Consider the following 17,540-nt stretch of genomic DNA (forward strand, 5'->3'; position numbering starts at 1 on the left):
ACATACACACACATATATACATCCATTTTTATATATTTAGAATATATATATTATATATATATATATATATATATATATATATATATATATATATATATATATATATATATATATATATATATATATATATAGCACTGGTTTAAGTGATTTTTATTTAACTTTCAAAAATATCCAATGTTTCCCTTCCAGTACCACATATCGTATATTAGGAATTTGAAAGATATTGTTTCTGAAGTCTTTATACTAAACCCTCGGTATACAGTTTAAAATAACCATTTCACTTACAGTACACTCGGCAAGGAAAGTGAGGATACAGTTTTTTTAAATCTTCGGATATATATTGCTCAATATTGCGACATCTGATAACTTTAAAAGAGGAGGAGCTTCGATCTTATTGTGTTTGTTTTTTGCTTGACCTCCTATAACTTTCAATCATATTCTACGGTTCTGAAATCATTGATACTTAAATGCAGTAGTAAGCTTTACAGTATTCGTTCAAATTGTAATTTGCAGCGACAGTTCTGAGCCAAATAAACATTTTTCGACATAATCTACCAAGTAACCTTACACGAATGAATTTATGACACCACAATGAACGGAATGCTTGCGTAATCGGAAACGCGATCTTCCATAATGAAATCAAGAGTTAAATTTGAGCAATGTCCAACGAAAAACGTGTGGGAACAATAAAGGAACGAATGCAATGTTATGATGAGAGAGAGAGAGAGAGAGAGAGAGAGAGAGAGAGAGAGAGAGAGAGAGAGAGAGAGAGAGAGAGAGAGTTGCTGTTGTGTAAGCCTAGGCCTATATGTAGAGCTTCTCATTTCATTATTTTTTTTTTTAGAGATTGAGTAATACTATATTTGTAAAGCATGTTTTAGCAAAGGAGAGAGAGAGAGAGAGAGAGAGAGAGAGAGAGAGAGAGTTGCTGTTGTGTAAGCCTAGGCCTATAAGTAAAGCTACTCATTTCATTATTTTTTTTCTTTTAGAGATTGAGCTAAACTATATTTGTATAGTATGTTTTAGCAATGGAGAGAGAGAGAGAGAGAGAGAGAGAGAGAGAGAGAGAGAGAGAGAGAGAGAGAGAGAGAGAGAGAGAAACTATGGCAACATCAAGAAACATCCAGTTACTTGTGTTTTCCCGCCGAAGCTCCCGCGCTGCCCCTCACATCATAGAGAACGCTCTTGCGGATTTAAATAGATTTGGTCAACCTACCCTAGGTGTCACAACATTTACTGACTTTTAACACCGTGAAATACAAACATGAATGTGTAAAAATGAAAGAAATTATCATTACCTCGTATGATGATGCAATAATAAGCCTGTTCATAACGGAAAACGAGTAAATATTGCCGTTCTGATGAACAGTACTACACCGAGATATCCACACACTATCTTTTAGATCTCTATGAACGAAGTCATCTGAGAAATTCTGATTACTTCGGACGTGCATGGTGTTTTTAAGTATCTGAACGTTTTTGTTTTGCAGATTTAACATATATGATATAATTTGCATTGTGCTTTCATATTCGAGAGTAAATTTACCGAGATTATGTGTTTTCTGTAAGAAAAAAATTAAAATTCGATGAACGAAATCTAATGAAAACTGTATCCTCACTTTTCTTGACGAGTGTACATATGTGTTTTATGTAATTTTTGAATGGAAACGTCACACTATTACTTCTTCAGTTGACCAGTTTTTTATTTATGTAATAAATGTCTTACATAAGTTATAAGAAAGTAACGCTCCCAAAACGGTTATTACTATTATGTAAGTTGCTAGCCAAAAGGTGACGTCAGAAATAACGAGACCGCAAGAAGCACTGCTCTTACAGTGAAATTGTCACCGAATATACTTCTATGGCTGCAATTTCTGCTGGAACTTCATTACTGAGTAGCGACCCAATATTTCATTCAAACTTACACCTGCTTGTGTCTTCTGGCTTCACAAGTTTGGAGCTACTGTTTGCTTGAATTAACCTGCCCTTCATCAGGCATATTGACTGTGTTTGTGCTGTTGGTTGCACAACCAGAATGTTGATAATTGCATGCGTGCAGCATCTTTCGGGTGGCGCTCAGACTCTTTAATAATGTTTTATTCATTTAAAGGAAAATGGCATCTCTTACGTGATTTTAGAAGAAATAAATGTGAAAGCTAAGCGTAATATATGCCAGTATATATTAGCTCTTGTACAGTACAGGAAAATCTTTGTCAACTTGCGCAGACCTCCACAGCCTTACTAAACTGCGACTGTGTCGATTTCCATAATATTCATTTAAAATGGACAAAATGAATGAAATACTATCAATTAAGTCACTTGTGGGTCGGGAAGTTGGATAACATTTGCTACTACTCACGGTGTGTAGCCTTCCCGGATAAAATCCTTAAGTAATGCGAAGTACTTAGAATCCAGGTAATGTTATGAGTTAGGTAAATGAGTTATTAGCGCCCTTGCCTTTCACCGGAGAGGTCTGGGCTCGATCCCGGTTTGAGGTAAAAATTTATTATTATTATATTACTTCACTATGATATAAGATATTTTTTTTGGTATTATTATTATTATTATTATTATTATTATTATTATTATTATTATTATTATTATTATTATTATTATTATTATTATTATTATTGTTACTTTCACAACCTCTGGGAGAATGTTATGTGTTTGTGTCAGCTATCCATTTAGGATAAAATACATGTGAAACTAAGAAAATAAGGAAAATAAAAAACTATGAAAACTAACATAAAGTAAATTTTATAAGTAGGCTAATAGTAAATAAAAAAAAAACATAGGAAACCAAAATGCACAAAAAATAAAGCAGCGAGTGATATTTACCACTGAAATTTACAAAGTGACGAAAAATATGCTAAAAATAAAATGTACATTATCCTAACAAAAACGCACATGGTAGTAATATTGAACGCATGTTGTCATACGAAAATCTGCAACTGTTTCATGACACTTCAAATTTAGGAGAGAAAAAAACTTGTAAGAAGGAAAAATAGAGAGGACACAAAAGAGGCTACAAAAATCGAGGAGAGTAGAATGGAGAAAGGTCCTTTTCATGAAGAGAAAGAGGGGGATGGGAGACAGCGAGTAGGGTTAATAAAAACATCACTGGGAGACTCTCAGAGATGATCTTTGAGAGATTGGATCTTGGACTGCCTTGCTGATTTTTCTTTTCAACAGGACTGTCAGGTTCAATGAAGATATCAATAGACAAGACAGAATGAATTAGATCAGCACTGCTCCTAGAATCCTACAAAAAATCGTATAAACATGAAAACAGTTGAAGATTACTGATTTGAAGAGAATCCTTATCGAGTGATGTGGTAGAATATCTTAACACTAACAGGATAGTCAGCAAAGTATTAGCATGAGTAATAATACACGTATTATTTGGACGGAGAATTACATACAAGAAATGACATGGCGTGAGTAAACTCAGCAATAGATGGTAAACAATGGCACTGAGATATCTCCAAGAGGAAGCTGTTGACACAGAACCTGGAGCGATTGAAGTAAGAGCAGCGTGATGAGAAGGACCCGTAAGAGGCCGAACGTGGATGCGGAGGAGAGAGTTTATTGGCGGAAGAAAGCTCGAAGAAAAATGAACGAGAACAGGAGAAGGCAGGAGGTAGAAAATGCTGTGATGGCAACTTTGTTCAGTTGAAAAATGGATGTTTGAAAAAGCGGGTGTAAAATGGCAACGAAATAAACCCTTTTTACAAAAACCTGAAGAGGAATATGTTGTTCAAAACATGTTAAAATGTTACTTTGAGGGATCGGAATTTAGGAAAACTATTAGTGGGAACAGAAATGATTTCCAGGCTTCAAAGCAATCAGAACTCATAAAAGCTTTCAGGAATTAGGTAATTAATAATAAAATGTAGAGAAAAAAATCCAATGAGTTAAAAACAAAATTCGAAAGCTGTAGGGATCCAAGACACAGGACTACAGAGGGTCTAATTTTGGCAATGATTATGTAATTTAGAAATTAAAATTGCTTCAGTTCGACAATTTTCCTTTAACATTACCGAGTATAGGAGTATAAAAGAAATACCTTTTAAGTTCAAGATTTTGTAGGATCAGTTAGTGAAAGACCCCCTACCAATTAACCTTTCTAATAAATGAATGAGCAAAAGGAGAAACAGGGAAGAAAGAAGAATAAAAAGGGATTATTAAGAGATAGGAATAAACAAAGACTCTTAAGTGAATAAAACACATCAAGATTTCTTCTCGACAAAATCCTTTAGTCACCGTAACAGGAAATTTCACACAAAAATAAAGAAAAATACTGAATTGTAAACTACTAGATGAATATTCAAAGGAAACAAATTTAGAGATTGCAAGTAAAAAAATGTGCTGTACATAATTTACTACAAAATAAAGTACTAACATTTAACGTATATTAGCGAATAATTTGCATATTAGGAAAAATACATTACGCAGTAAACTGGAATAGTACTTACCGAGCAAGCCTTTTTTGTGAGATATGTGCGTGTGTGAGTGCGTTTGACGATTAATATACATACAGTATATACAAGTCCTCTACTTGTAGTAATTCTGCTCTTTCATAGATAACCTCTTCCTGTATATTATCCTGCAGTTTTCTTTTCATTCTTGACGAACAACACTGAAATAAAAGGAGAGCACAATTGTCTGAGAAAGTAAAGGCAAAGGAATTTAGACGAAAACGAAACAAAAGATAATCCAAACAAAATTACCCTTCTATTAGAATAAAATGAAAGAATGAAAACGAAATCATAATAACACAGACAATTACCTTTAAGAGCACAGAGTAATTTCAAATGAACAATTATTGCACCAGAGTACTCAAAAGTAATAACACCACTAGGACATCACTTTCAGGAACAAAACGCAAGAACAGTTATAATCTCTCTCACTCAAGTATGAACTGAAAAATAACGCTGGACAGAGGAACACTAGCAATCTGAAAATTGTCGTTTATTCCAGCTGGCTGTTTCATTACCTCCATTATCTATTTTTCTGGAGGGGAGGGGGAACTTACGGTTCGGTCAATTGAACCAATACAGAGCGGTATTGGTTAAATGCTTACACCATAAGTTTTCCTGAAAAAAAAAAAGATGGACGATGAAGATAATGAAATAGCCACCTGGAATGAACGACAATTTTCAGATTGTTATTGTTCTTTTATTCAGTGTTATTCTTCGGCTTACCCCGAATTCTGTTTTGAGCATCACATTTTGAATGATTTTTCCTTCCGCACCCTTCCCCTTCAAATCGTTTTAGCTGCTTCAAAGAAAAGAGGCTTCACGGGTTTTCCCGATTAGTTAGCAAGGGACGAAAACTATTAACGATAAGAAAGAAAAGCTACGAATAATAAAAATAAAAATCTAAGACTGACATTGGTTACGTTCGTAGCCTCTCCTCAGATGTAGAGTAGGTGACGAGATTTCTAGTGAAATATGAAATATTTCAAAGAAGAGGAAGGAAAATAATAAAAAGGTAAAAATAAGAGTGCTGTTGAGAAAACAAGGTAAAACGATAGTGTTAAAATGAACAAATGATATTACAAAATAAAGAGGCATGGTGACCGTCCTTCAATGTTGATTTAGTCATAATGGAAAGAACAATTACAATGGTGACCGAAAGAGATTAGAGTGCCGTAAAAAAAAAATAATAGTACAAAGGTCCAAGAAGAAAAGATATGGTTAAAATAAATAAAATAAAAAACCGGATAACTGTAGCAGTGGAATTTTAATAGAGACAAAAACAAGAAAAGAAGGAAAAATGTTCTCACACCTCATTAGCAGTATAAAAGGTAAAGGAAAGTCTTCAGCAAAGGTGATGAGCGTCGAAGAGGTGATGTGAATGTACAACAACAAACAGGCGAAAATCATCACAGATTATCAGTCTTCGGAAGATGAGGTGGGATGATTGATGGCAGGAATAAAGGAAAGAGTAAAAGAGAGGAAAGAACTAATCCTTTTCGGTGTCGGGGGAATCTTTGGAGAGCGACCGCAAGACATGATAAATGAAGGGGGAAGAAGTTCTGGACAGCGAATAATGTACAACAATGATAATCATTTAGTGTAATTTGACATATATTTGGACAGCTTGAATTCATTGGACTTATTCATCCCTTAGCTGTTATCTATACATGTTTACCTTTCATGGAAGAGAATATGAATACAGATATTGGTCAGTGATTATGACTAAATTGTTTCACTTGATAAGGTAGACTGAAAAGTGACTTAACTTGAGTGATATACTTCGCAGCCCTGATTGATTGAATTTACTTGATATCAATTTCATTTGATGATGAAGATTATAATAATAAAGTTAATGTTATCTCTTGTTTATCAAACCGTGTATCGTACATTACAAACTTTCACAGACCTTGTTATCAAAGTTTCTTTCGATTAAAACCTTGTATTTAATTTTTAAATATTTCTCAGTTTTTACTGAACAATGAGCTATTTGCTCATTGTTGATGATATAAAATTCATGAATGAATACTCACAAATATTAAGCCACAAATACTGGTTAATATCCAGCTGACGATACCTTGTGAATAACTTATATCAGGGGGAATTATAATACATAAATGACTAATGTTGACCCTAAGCTAGGTTATGGCCTGAATCCTGGCAGGCGCAGAAGCATTTACCAATTATTATTCCCCTTGAATGCAACTTATTCCCATGGTGCAGTAATATGGATTTTAAACGATATTTGTGGCTTAATATGTTTTAATATGAAAATGTCAAACATCCGTATCAGAAATTCATGAATGAATACGTATTAATTATAAAAGACAAATACTTCATTAACTGACCAGCTCCCCTTCAAGTTATCGTAGTTGCTTCCTACATCATCTATAAGTGAGAGATGGCTAACAAAAGTTTTTGTGCTGTCAGCTGCGAATGCTACCAGCATAAAGAGAACGATGCAAGCGAAAATTTAATTCACTTTGCCTTCGGAATTTCCATATTAACTTCCCTAAGGAATAACTACTGATTGTATATTTTCTTAAAGGTTATTCCTGCTTCTGTATTCAGTCTTTCAAGAATGAGGCCGCAGCTGTTTGCTGCGTTACATTCAGGCAATTGGCTGTCTTCGTGCCAGCAATGAAACAGCTACAGGATTTTTTTTGGAAATACATAGCATTTGACAGGCACGCTGTAGATATTGTAATTATGTCTTACTTAAGTGAAAGAAAACTTCATTACATTTCCGTGTTCCAAAATACATAAAAAAGGTCACAGTGATATATATATTAATAAATGCTTCGAAATCATTAACAAGAAATCTGTATCAACAACAGACTTTAATGCACAGCTATAGTTTCACATTTTCAGCGTCATAAATTTTACTTCTCGATACAAGAACTCAACAGGTTCTCATTCTGACAGAAATAAATGCGAAAGTAGACAAGGAGCGTAGACACTGGAATTTGTATAATAAATCGTGAGGACTGTGATTTTAACATTACAGTGAAACGAATGCCTGTCTTTCGATTGGCTTGGGATATTAAACTGAGTAAGACAGAAGTAACGAAAGCTAACATATTTTCTGTATTAGTTTTGTAGGTAGGAAACTGATGATTCAAGATGGGTACATGTTAATTTTAAAAATAGGTATCTTGAATTTTAAGCTTGAATTTCCAACTTTTTCGCCATAAAACTTTTAAAACAAAAGTCTCTCTCAGTCGCTGTAGCTTCTATACTACGCCTACTTGTAAACAGAAAAGTTTTTTTTTTTTTTGAAAAATTAAAATCACTAGTATCTAAAAGATTTGTATAGCATTCTTGAGAACTAATACGATCACTTATATGTATATATCTATCCAAATAAATATGTAAATATATATATATATATATATATATATATATATATATATATATATATATATATATATATATATATATATATATATATATATATATATATATATATAGAAATAATCAACACACAATCACGTCTGGAACAGAAATAAATTTCTAAACTCACATCAGGATCAACCCAGGTCTTTCAATTGAAAGGCAAGGGCGCTGCCCACTAGGCCATACAAGTCTAAAAGAAGTTGGAACCTGAGAGCAACTGCACCCAAGGGCTTACCTGGGCAAGCTGACTGCTTGCATACCTGCGAGTTTTCCCCAGGTTCCAACTTCTTTTAGACTTGTATGGCCTAGTGGGCAGCGCTCTTGCCTTTCAATTGAAAGACCTGGGTTCGATCCTGATGTGAGTCAGAAATTTACATATATATATACAGTATATATGTGTGTGTCTTACATTATTCTAGTGCGTCTCTGTGTGTGGGGGTGTAAGTGTGCACAACAAACTTACATTATTCTGATTCCGAAAACCATTTTGCACTGCATTCAGAAGGAAATATCTCTTGCATTTTATCATAAAATCTATCCCAAACCGGGAGATTGTTTTAGATTCATTTCCCTTCTCATGAAAAGACATCCATTTTCCTTTAGCATTAATGACTGGACAATGGAAAATGATAGAATGCCGGATTAATTCAAGAATTCCTGCTGGTAAAGATGCTTCACTCCGTCTATGATACAACCACTATAGTGAGAGAGATGTTTCCCCTTCTCACGGGAACTGAATATATCACACCCTTTCTCCCGTCATATTCCTCTACTTTTACTCTTTGAAATCTGGCGTAGTATTCCAGATTTTATTCTTTAGTTTCCTTTACTGTCTTTTATTTTAATAACAAAGATTGTTGGGTAAAGGCGTGAGGTTTTTCGTACATACCTGTTGGCTTCTGCACAAAGTACCACAATCTTTTTTACAGACTGAATTCAATTTTATAATTATTGAACAAATTTAGTCGCACTGATGTCCTACCGAAGACTAGACATATAAAAGTGAAGCCATATGCTAGGTCATTATTTTTCTCAATAAAAAAGTTAATGAGTAGTGTCAAAGGTGGGGTCAGAATCGAGGAATTGAAAGGAAGACCCCATTCTTAAAGAGTTTCCTTTAACAGTAAAAAAAAAAAAAAAAAACTTTGATTTATATTTTCCTTAGAAGACCAAAACGATAAAAATATCTGCCGAATCAATGGACATAGGCCTAGCGTTTGCTAGCCCTGTGCCTGTTGTTGTTACTGTTCATAAAGGCTTTTTTTTCCTGGCACGATAATTTGATAACGTTTACTATAGAGAAATTATTCTTATATATTCGAAATTAAGTAATATATACTCAGAATAAGGCTTACATGATAAAGCATCTTACCAAACAAGTAGTTTTAAGAGCATAGGTGCTGCTGAGGTTACCAAACTCCATTTTCTTGCTATAACTAATCTATGAAACATTTCGTTTGATGAAAACGTAAATTAAACTAGGATTTGCTACGCATAAAAGTACAACTGTTGTTACTTTGAATCAAATAAAGGAAGATGGTTTCTACGGTTTGTTTACGTCGTCCTGCAATACTCCCATCTACTGTGACATTTAGGAACTTTGTTGAGAACCACTTCTGCTACAATGCTTTTTGTTAAACAATTCTAACGCTGACTTCACATGTCTAAAACTGAAAAATAGATGGCATAGACAGTATCCTACAGGCCTTCTAATTACAAAGAAATTGTTAATGACTTACAAAACGCAGCATGTGTCCTTATGCATCACAGCAACGTGTTTGAAAGACGAGACTTGTTGACACAACCAGTAACCTTTCGGACTACTTACTACAAAGCATTTAAAATAACGAACGATAACTTTTTTACTTGATATTATGTGGCCCATATAACATCAATGATGTTCTAATTTTAAAACTGAAATCGTCAAAGTACTTTCGTGCCATAATAATATGCTCCAGGATGAGACTTGTTAGCAGAGAGCCTAGCCAATCTTCCGCTAAGAAGGCATTTGTCTAACACAAAATTATCGGTAACTAACTTTCAATATGCTTTGTTTACCTGTGAAATGTTGTTCAATTTTGTCTCGAAGAATTTCTGTGTCCATTTCTTCATGATGATAATGAATGAAAAAAAAAAAAAAAATAGCTGAACAAAGCACGTGCCCATTCAATTTTTTCGGTTCCCGCGAGTGCGTGCGAGACTACAAGCAGCGCCTGCCTGGTGACAGCAGACCAAACTACACAGTAATAGTGCGCAGTAACATCTCGAGTTAGTAGTGCCCTTGTATGATCCTATTCAATTACGGTACCGGAGAGATATCTGTGGTTAGTTGTAAGCTTGCCTTGCCTTCTGTACCACTCGTGGAAGATTGTTTGAATCCCATATTCATTGTTTCTAAGGACAGAAATGTTAAATTTCTTGAGATTTAAGACTTGTGTGCCTTCTGGTTGCTCATTAGGTGCCATTGTTAAGACAATATATATGTGTATATGTATATATATATATATATATATATATATATATATATATATATATATATATATATATATATAGAGATAGATATATAGATAGAGATATAGAGAGAGAGACATTGTTAAGACAATATATATATATATATATATATATATATATATATATATATATATATATATAGAGAGAGAGAGAGAGAGAGAGAGAGAGAGAGAGAGAGAGAGAGAGACAGAGAGAGAGAGAGAGAGGTTGCTGATAATGAGTATGGTGATACGATAATAAATGAAAGATACCGAGAAAATGTTTGTACGTGAAGACAAAGAGAGGAAATAGAAAAGTATAGGAACAGATAAAAAAAAAAGATACGGGTGCGGTGAAGAACAGAATAGCAAAAGAATAACTATTTAGGCTTTGATTATGAAAGGAAATAAAAAGGAAGGGTTATATACGAAGACGCAACAATTTAATGCTGACATCAGCTTTAAAGAGCTGAAAACATGTCCAAAACAAAATCATCCATTAGAAAACAGAAAGAATATTTGTAAGAGTTTAAAGATGGTGGATAATGCCTTGACTTGATTAAATAACAGTGAATGGTTAAGAAGAAAGCAAATTCAAAGGAATAATGCGATACCTCTTGCTGATAAGGTTGGAATATCAAAGAATGTAGTGGAAAAGAAACGGCTATGACTCATTAATTCCATTCTTCATAGTCCATGGTCGAAAGAAACTCGGATACTTGTCAAACAGACAGGTCTAAAGAAAACATGATGCATCTGATAATTCATTATTTTCGTGTCCATATGATAACGAAAGTATTTCCAGTCAAGATTCAAGCCAGTCCATATTTAAACTTTCACGTAACGGAAACCGACCTCTTTTTTATATGTATATATATCTGCAAATATGAGAGTTGGCAGTAGATAATGATGGTTACAGAGACGAGACCTTTGTTAGAAGGCAGTTGAACGTCTGAAGGTTTCGTGAGGTAAACGTGACGGTAAAAGGCAAAGAATGTTTGTGGAAGTTGTTGAGTAGAAGAATGTCGACGGTGGTAAAAGCTCGCGCCTTCTAGAAAGATGTACTTGAGCACGCGCGGCTATGAGTTAAACAGTGTCGTACTCCGTATGGCAGAAAAAAAGCATTAAAGATATTTTTACCCTTTTTCCCCTTCAAATCGTTCCACTCCATATGATTGCAGTGAAGATATCTACTTCTGTGTTTTACTTTTTTGCTTTACAACCTTCTTGTCACAGGACAGGACTGCAAGTAACACATTTTTCTGTTCACATTTCTTACTTGGCGTTTTCCCTCTTATCCCCTCATTTCATTGCAACAAAATCTGATGACCAGAAGTGAAAATTAGACGATTACAGGGAGCCCTTGAGATTTGTGAGTGGACTTCCTTCCGCTTATTACTGATGGAAGTGACAGAGGGAGCGGGGGGGGGGGGGAGGAAAGAGTTTCCCTGAGAAAGGGCAGGGGTGCCTGGTAAAGAGGGGATGATGTAATGTTAATAAGGCAAAAAAAAAAAAAAAAAAAAAAAAAAAAGTTGAAGAACAATGGGTTGTGGTGAATAGCACAGACGGTAGATGTCCTAAATGAGATTATGAAAATGAAGGAAAGAGGAATGGATAAGCTGAAAATCTGATATAAAGGAAGGCTGGGTAGATAAGGACAAAATGAAGGAGAACTCGAGGAAGGCGACCGGGAAACATAATAATACACGAACGGAGAAGAATAAAAAGAAGATAACAGTAAACGGAATATACAGATGATTTTTGAGACTGAGCAGGTTAATATCATACTATAAAACAGAAATAACACTGGAAAACTGAGAAAAAAATATAACAGCAAGACAAACAAAAATGACGCGAATCTAGTTTTATTAATCTATAAGAGGAAACGAAAGCACAGAGTGAAATGATAGTAAAAAAGAGCTCACTGAAAATAAAATTACATAAAAAACTAAAAGAAAGTAAGTAGGACATGGAGATAGTGCCACGTGAAAAGAGAAATAAGATGTGAACTACAAAAGGCCACTGCAATTTAGTCAAGCGCTAAGATTGAGTAATTCGAACGCAGTCGTCTCACGCATATCTGATGAGATCTTGTTTAGTTCGAAGAATCCTTTATATCATTTTCATGGAGCGCAAACTGGAAAAAAAGCTTGATACATCTGGCATGTAGCTGGAAATGATATAATTATATAAGAGTTTAATAATAAAATCTAGTCATTCCTATGATATTAAACGGAATTGTTTAATATCATATTTTGGCTATGATGAGCACAGGTAAGTGAAAATAAACATATAAGATGGCGTTTTTATTACCTAATGCGGAATATGTAATTACTGACGAGCGGCAAAACGTATAAACGTACAAAGGTGCAGGTTATTAAAACCGATATTAAATGAAAAGAAAGTCACATTTAAGCGGCAAAGTAAAGTTATGCGTATGCTGTCTTTTAATATTCTTTAAGTTAGAGAAAAATGAACAAATGAAGAGCTGAACTAACATTCTACAATCAAAAATGAAAAGGAGAACATTCGTGATCCCAACACAATAGCGTTAAAATATTTTCAGTACAAAATATCGTATTATTCTTTTGCTTTTGTCATTCGGTGTTTCTAACGGAGGCTTTATTTCCTTTCATTTTCTCAGTCACAATTCAAAAATACGAAACAACAAAGGCCTGTACTTCTTGAAGGTGTACCAAGAAGGTTAAAGTTGACGTCTGTCTTATAAAAGAAATAATTTTGGCTCTCCAGTAATATTCCTTCGGGGCAGAAGGAATGAGAAATAGGCATTTGGGTCCCGATGACAATGGCATAATGTTATTTGCTAATATTTTTAGGTGAAGAGTCTTGATTTCATTATAAAAAAATATAACGTTCCTTTCACCAACCCTAATTTGAAAACAGTGGAAGCCATAAATAATAATGTTAATAATAATGATGAAAAAGTATATATCCAATATAAAACATTAATTAAATTCGATATTTCATCATATTATACACAACGAGAGCGTAAAATGTATCTCATAACTTTCAGAAAAAAAAAAACACTTATTTCAACAACTGCCTTACTAACAAGGCTTAAATCCCTTGTGTATCCTTGCTGGGACTACAAGTTATAGGTATGGAGAGAAAATGAGTATTAGAAGACAAGGAGAAGAATCAGAAAACTGAGGAGAAATATGAGGAAATATGAGGAAAAGTTAGGCACACGAAAAACATTTTGGTGAATCCTCTCACTCCAACCTTCGTTAAAGGAAAAAAAAAAAGTTTCATCAGAAACTTCACAAGATTCTTCAATTAAATGAAGACAGCAGCCAGTAATTTCACTTCAGATGAGCTATTTTCTACCACGGCATATCAGTGGCTTCAAACCTTCAAACCGGATCACACCACTGTTTACAAAGTTTAATGAATACCTCCTTTTACCTGTATTTAAACTCTCGTAGATAGCACTGCTGTCTTTAGTTTCGCGGTGAAACTTACTAATTCTCGTCTTAAAAAATTTAGAGATTCGGTTCAAGTATACTTGATGAAATCTGAAGTGAGGATAAACATGCAGTGGGCATATTTACATATTATATATCATATATATATATATACACATAACATATATATTATATATATATATATAATATATATATATATATATATATATATATATATATATATATATATATATATATATATATATATATATATATATATATATATATATATATATATATATATATATATATATATATTACAAGAGGAGATTGAGAAATGACAGACACAGATCCTTATAGAGGCACGAATAGGTCAGTCCGAACTATGCAAGTAACATATAATGAGGTATATGTCAAAAAAAAAAAAAATCATTACCCCAGAGAGCTAGTAGGCTTTACTAAGAAAAAAAGTAAAAAAGGGAAAATAATTCTTCAAACAATAAAAGAAAAAAGAAGGCAGCCAAAATGATAATAAATTATAAGAAATAAATGAATGGCATCAACTCTGAAAGGAGGGAAACGCCGTTAATGGACTCGCCCAGTCGCCATGAAAGGGCGCGACACTTAAGGGGAGTCAGCCGGAAATTAGTACTGGTCACCTCAGGCTATCTCCATCGCCAGTTTCTAAAATAGAATGCATATGGAGATGAAGTATTAATCTTGAGACTAAAGAGGCCTTCAGAGACCCACTGACCCTCGATTTGTATTGGTCAAAGCCAAGGAGCCAGCGTGGGGGAAGGGATTATCAGCGCACGGGGTGTTGTTAAGATGCCTGGCCATGGGGTGGCTTCAGAAGAATTATCTAAGGTATGTTTTATTGTTTTGCAAAGTCCAGGTAGTGTGCCACACGGGCATGAAAACAAAGATGTACAAATGTGAGAGGCGAAATTACGAGGGTAGAGGTGTTGATGGAAGAATCATTATCAAAAAGAGAGACTAAGAAAAAGGGTAAAAGATGTTTTTTTGCGACAAACATCACTGGGATTCTCAGAGATGATGTTTGAAGGATTAAATTTGCAGAAAACCTGGAGCAATGGAAGCAAGAGCAACTCAAATGATATGGAACGGGTCAAACAAAGACTAACATTAAGTGTAAAAATGATTATTGATTGATAAGAAAAAAAACTCGAAGCAAAAAATTTGAGAATGAGGAAAAGCAGGTTGAAAATAATGCTGTGGATACACCAAGTTAAAAACTAATTATTTACAATGAACATTCATAATTCAATAATGAATGAAATTTTTCATTGAAGGAAAATATGGTAAAAATTAAGCGTGTGTGTGTGTGCAAGAGAGAGAGAGAGAGAGAGAGAGAGAGAGAGAGAGAGAGAGAGAGAGAGAGAGAGAGAGAGAGAAACAAGTATTATTTTCCTGAATTCTATAAAAAAAAAACCTGTTTCAAGATTCGGCTTCGCGCATTCATTTCCAATGGAAGCAGTAAAAATAAATAAGAATAGGATTTAACAGAAAAGAACTATAAAAAAAAGATTAAAGACACTGAGCAGCAGCATTAATATTTGCTTTATAAAGTTATTGTGAGGAATAAAATTTCAAGGATAGGAATATAAATAACTGAGAACGAAAGAGGAAGTGCGAAGTGCAATTAAACAAGGAGACATTAGAGAACCTAAAGTCTAAAATTGGCAATTGCTTCGAGATTCAGAAAACGGGACGCCCTTAATAGGCAATTTACGTTTCATGTTGTCACATAGAGAGAGAGAAACAATACCATTAGCGTTCACAAACGGGAAAAGTCAGTTCTTTAGGACTAACAGCGTAAGGAGTTGCCATTTCGCTGAATGTATGCCAATGTTTAAAAAGTTTACATAAAGAAAAATTTTTTTTTAAATTGAAAAGGATAGAAAAAGATCGTAGGGGCCAAGGATATCTTTATGTGTTCTTAAACTGATAATGAATTCTAACTGAAAAAGAAAGCGTTAGAATGAAAACTGAGAAAGTTGAAATTTTCTATAATAAGAACCAGGAACAAAGATGACAATTGAAACTATCCTTCAGAGAAATTCAAAGTATGACAAGGGTCACAAATTCTATGTAAACGTTGCTATCAAATAAAGAAAAAAAAATTTACAACGTACAACCGCGAATAGTTAACATACGAGGAATATGAACTATATAGTAAATGAACGGTGCTGAATAAAACTCAATTTACCCTGAAATTTTGTTACTTAACGAGGCCAACCATTTCCATTTTTATATATAGATGTGCATATATAAGTATACATTTTATTCTTTTTCTTTATTTTGCTCCTATTTTTTTCCATCTAAAATAACATCGTTTTCTTTTACGTGTTTATAATCTATCTCATTTTTCTTGTCCTTAATGTTCCCGAGGCTAAACCAGCATAATAATAATAAAGAGCTAACGTACGGTTAAAGGCTTAAAGGGAAAGGAATGATAAAGGCATAAAAAAGAAGGCAAAGAAAGACGAGGACCAAACGAAGGTCATAATTTGGGAAGATTTACAAGGAAAGGGAAGAAGAGAGAACTGTAAACAGGAACTGCCCTGCAGTAAAAAGAAGGGAAGAACTGTCAGGCAAGATGGAGGAAAGGAAATTTGGATGCAAATGAAAACAGAAGAGGAGGCGATGAGAATAACCCTTTCAATAAACGGAAAATGCTAACATATTTATCTCTCTTCTCGATTCAGGGAAGTCAAAAAGTTACCAGGAATTAAATCGAAAATTCAAAAGTTAATAAGATATACATCTGATCACACAGAATATTGAATGCGTAGAATAGCCATAAAATAAAGAGTATTTTTTATTAATATTATTATTATTATTATTCCGTTAACCAAAATGGTTGTGACATTCGAATTGATACTTCAACGTTGTTTAAATATGTGAAAGAGAAGGCCTGCTTCCTTCCTGTTATTATTATTATTATTATTATTATTATTATTATTATTATTATTATTATTATTCAAAATGACCCAGCATTCTTGAGGAATAACTCTAAAAGCCCATAATGCTGCAAAGCACATGCTGCTTAGTGGTGTAAGGCGTCTGATAGTCACTTTCCAACTTCCAAACCATCGCATCTCACCTTCTAGCAGCGTTGGATACAAAGTACTATGTCACCCATGTACAGTGGATTTTGGCGTGAGAAAAAAGGAAAAGTAGTTTAGCGAACTGATATCCTTGATATTCTTTCGCTTAATCAATGACACAAACCTATCTATTATTCTCTTTCCCCAACGATGCTTATTATTCAAGAAAATATCAGATAATATAAAAGGTCACACTCGTCACCATTTTTTCTATTTGAGGTCATTTCAACTAATGTAAAAGAAGATGAGCATTATATAAAAAAGGGGTATGATGCGGATTTCAAATTAGAAAAAACATTCGGATTATTACACAAGTTACCACACGACAAAAGAAAGGTGTAGGAAATACGAGTATAAAAAATAATGTTTTTCAATTTAAAGGTATTAGTTCCAAGCCGTACATATGAAGACGGCTTTTAGCCGAGGTCCGGATGTGGAAAGGAACTCTAAGTAAAGAAAACAGAACTAATATCCGCTTGCCTAGATGCTATATGAACTGCAGGAAGGAAAAATAATAATTTTTCTTTGCTTATTCGCTTTTGCAACTGATACATTTGTTCTGCTTTTAACGCATTTAAGTTCTTGCCTACGAATATATATACATACATATATATATATATA

Source organism: Macrobrachium rosenbergii, chromosome 24 (genome assembly GCF_040412425.1).
Source record: "Macrobrachium rosenbergii isolate ZJJX-2024 chromosome 24, ASM4041242v1, whole genome shotgun sequence".
Lineage (NCBI taxonomy): Eukaryota > Metazoa > Arthropoda > Malacostraca > Decapoda > Palaemonidae > Macrobrachium > Macrobrachium rosenbergii.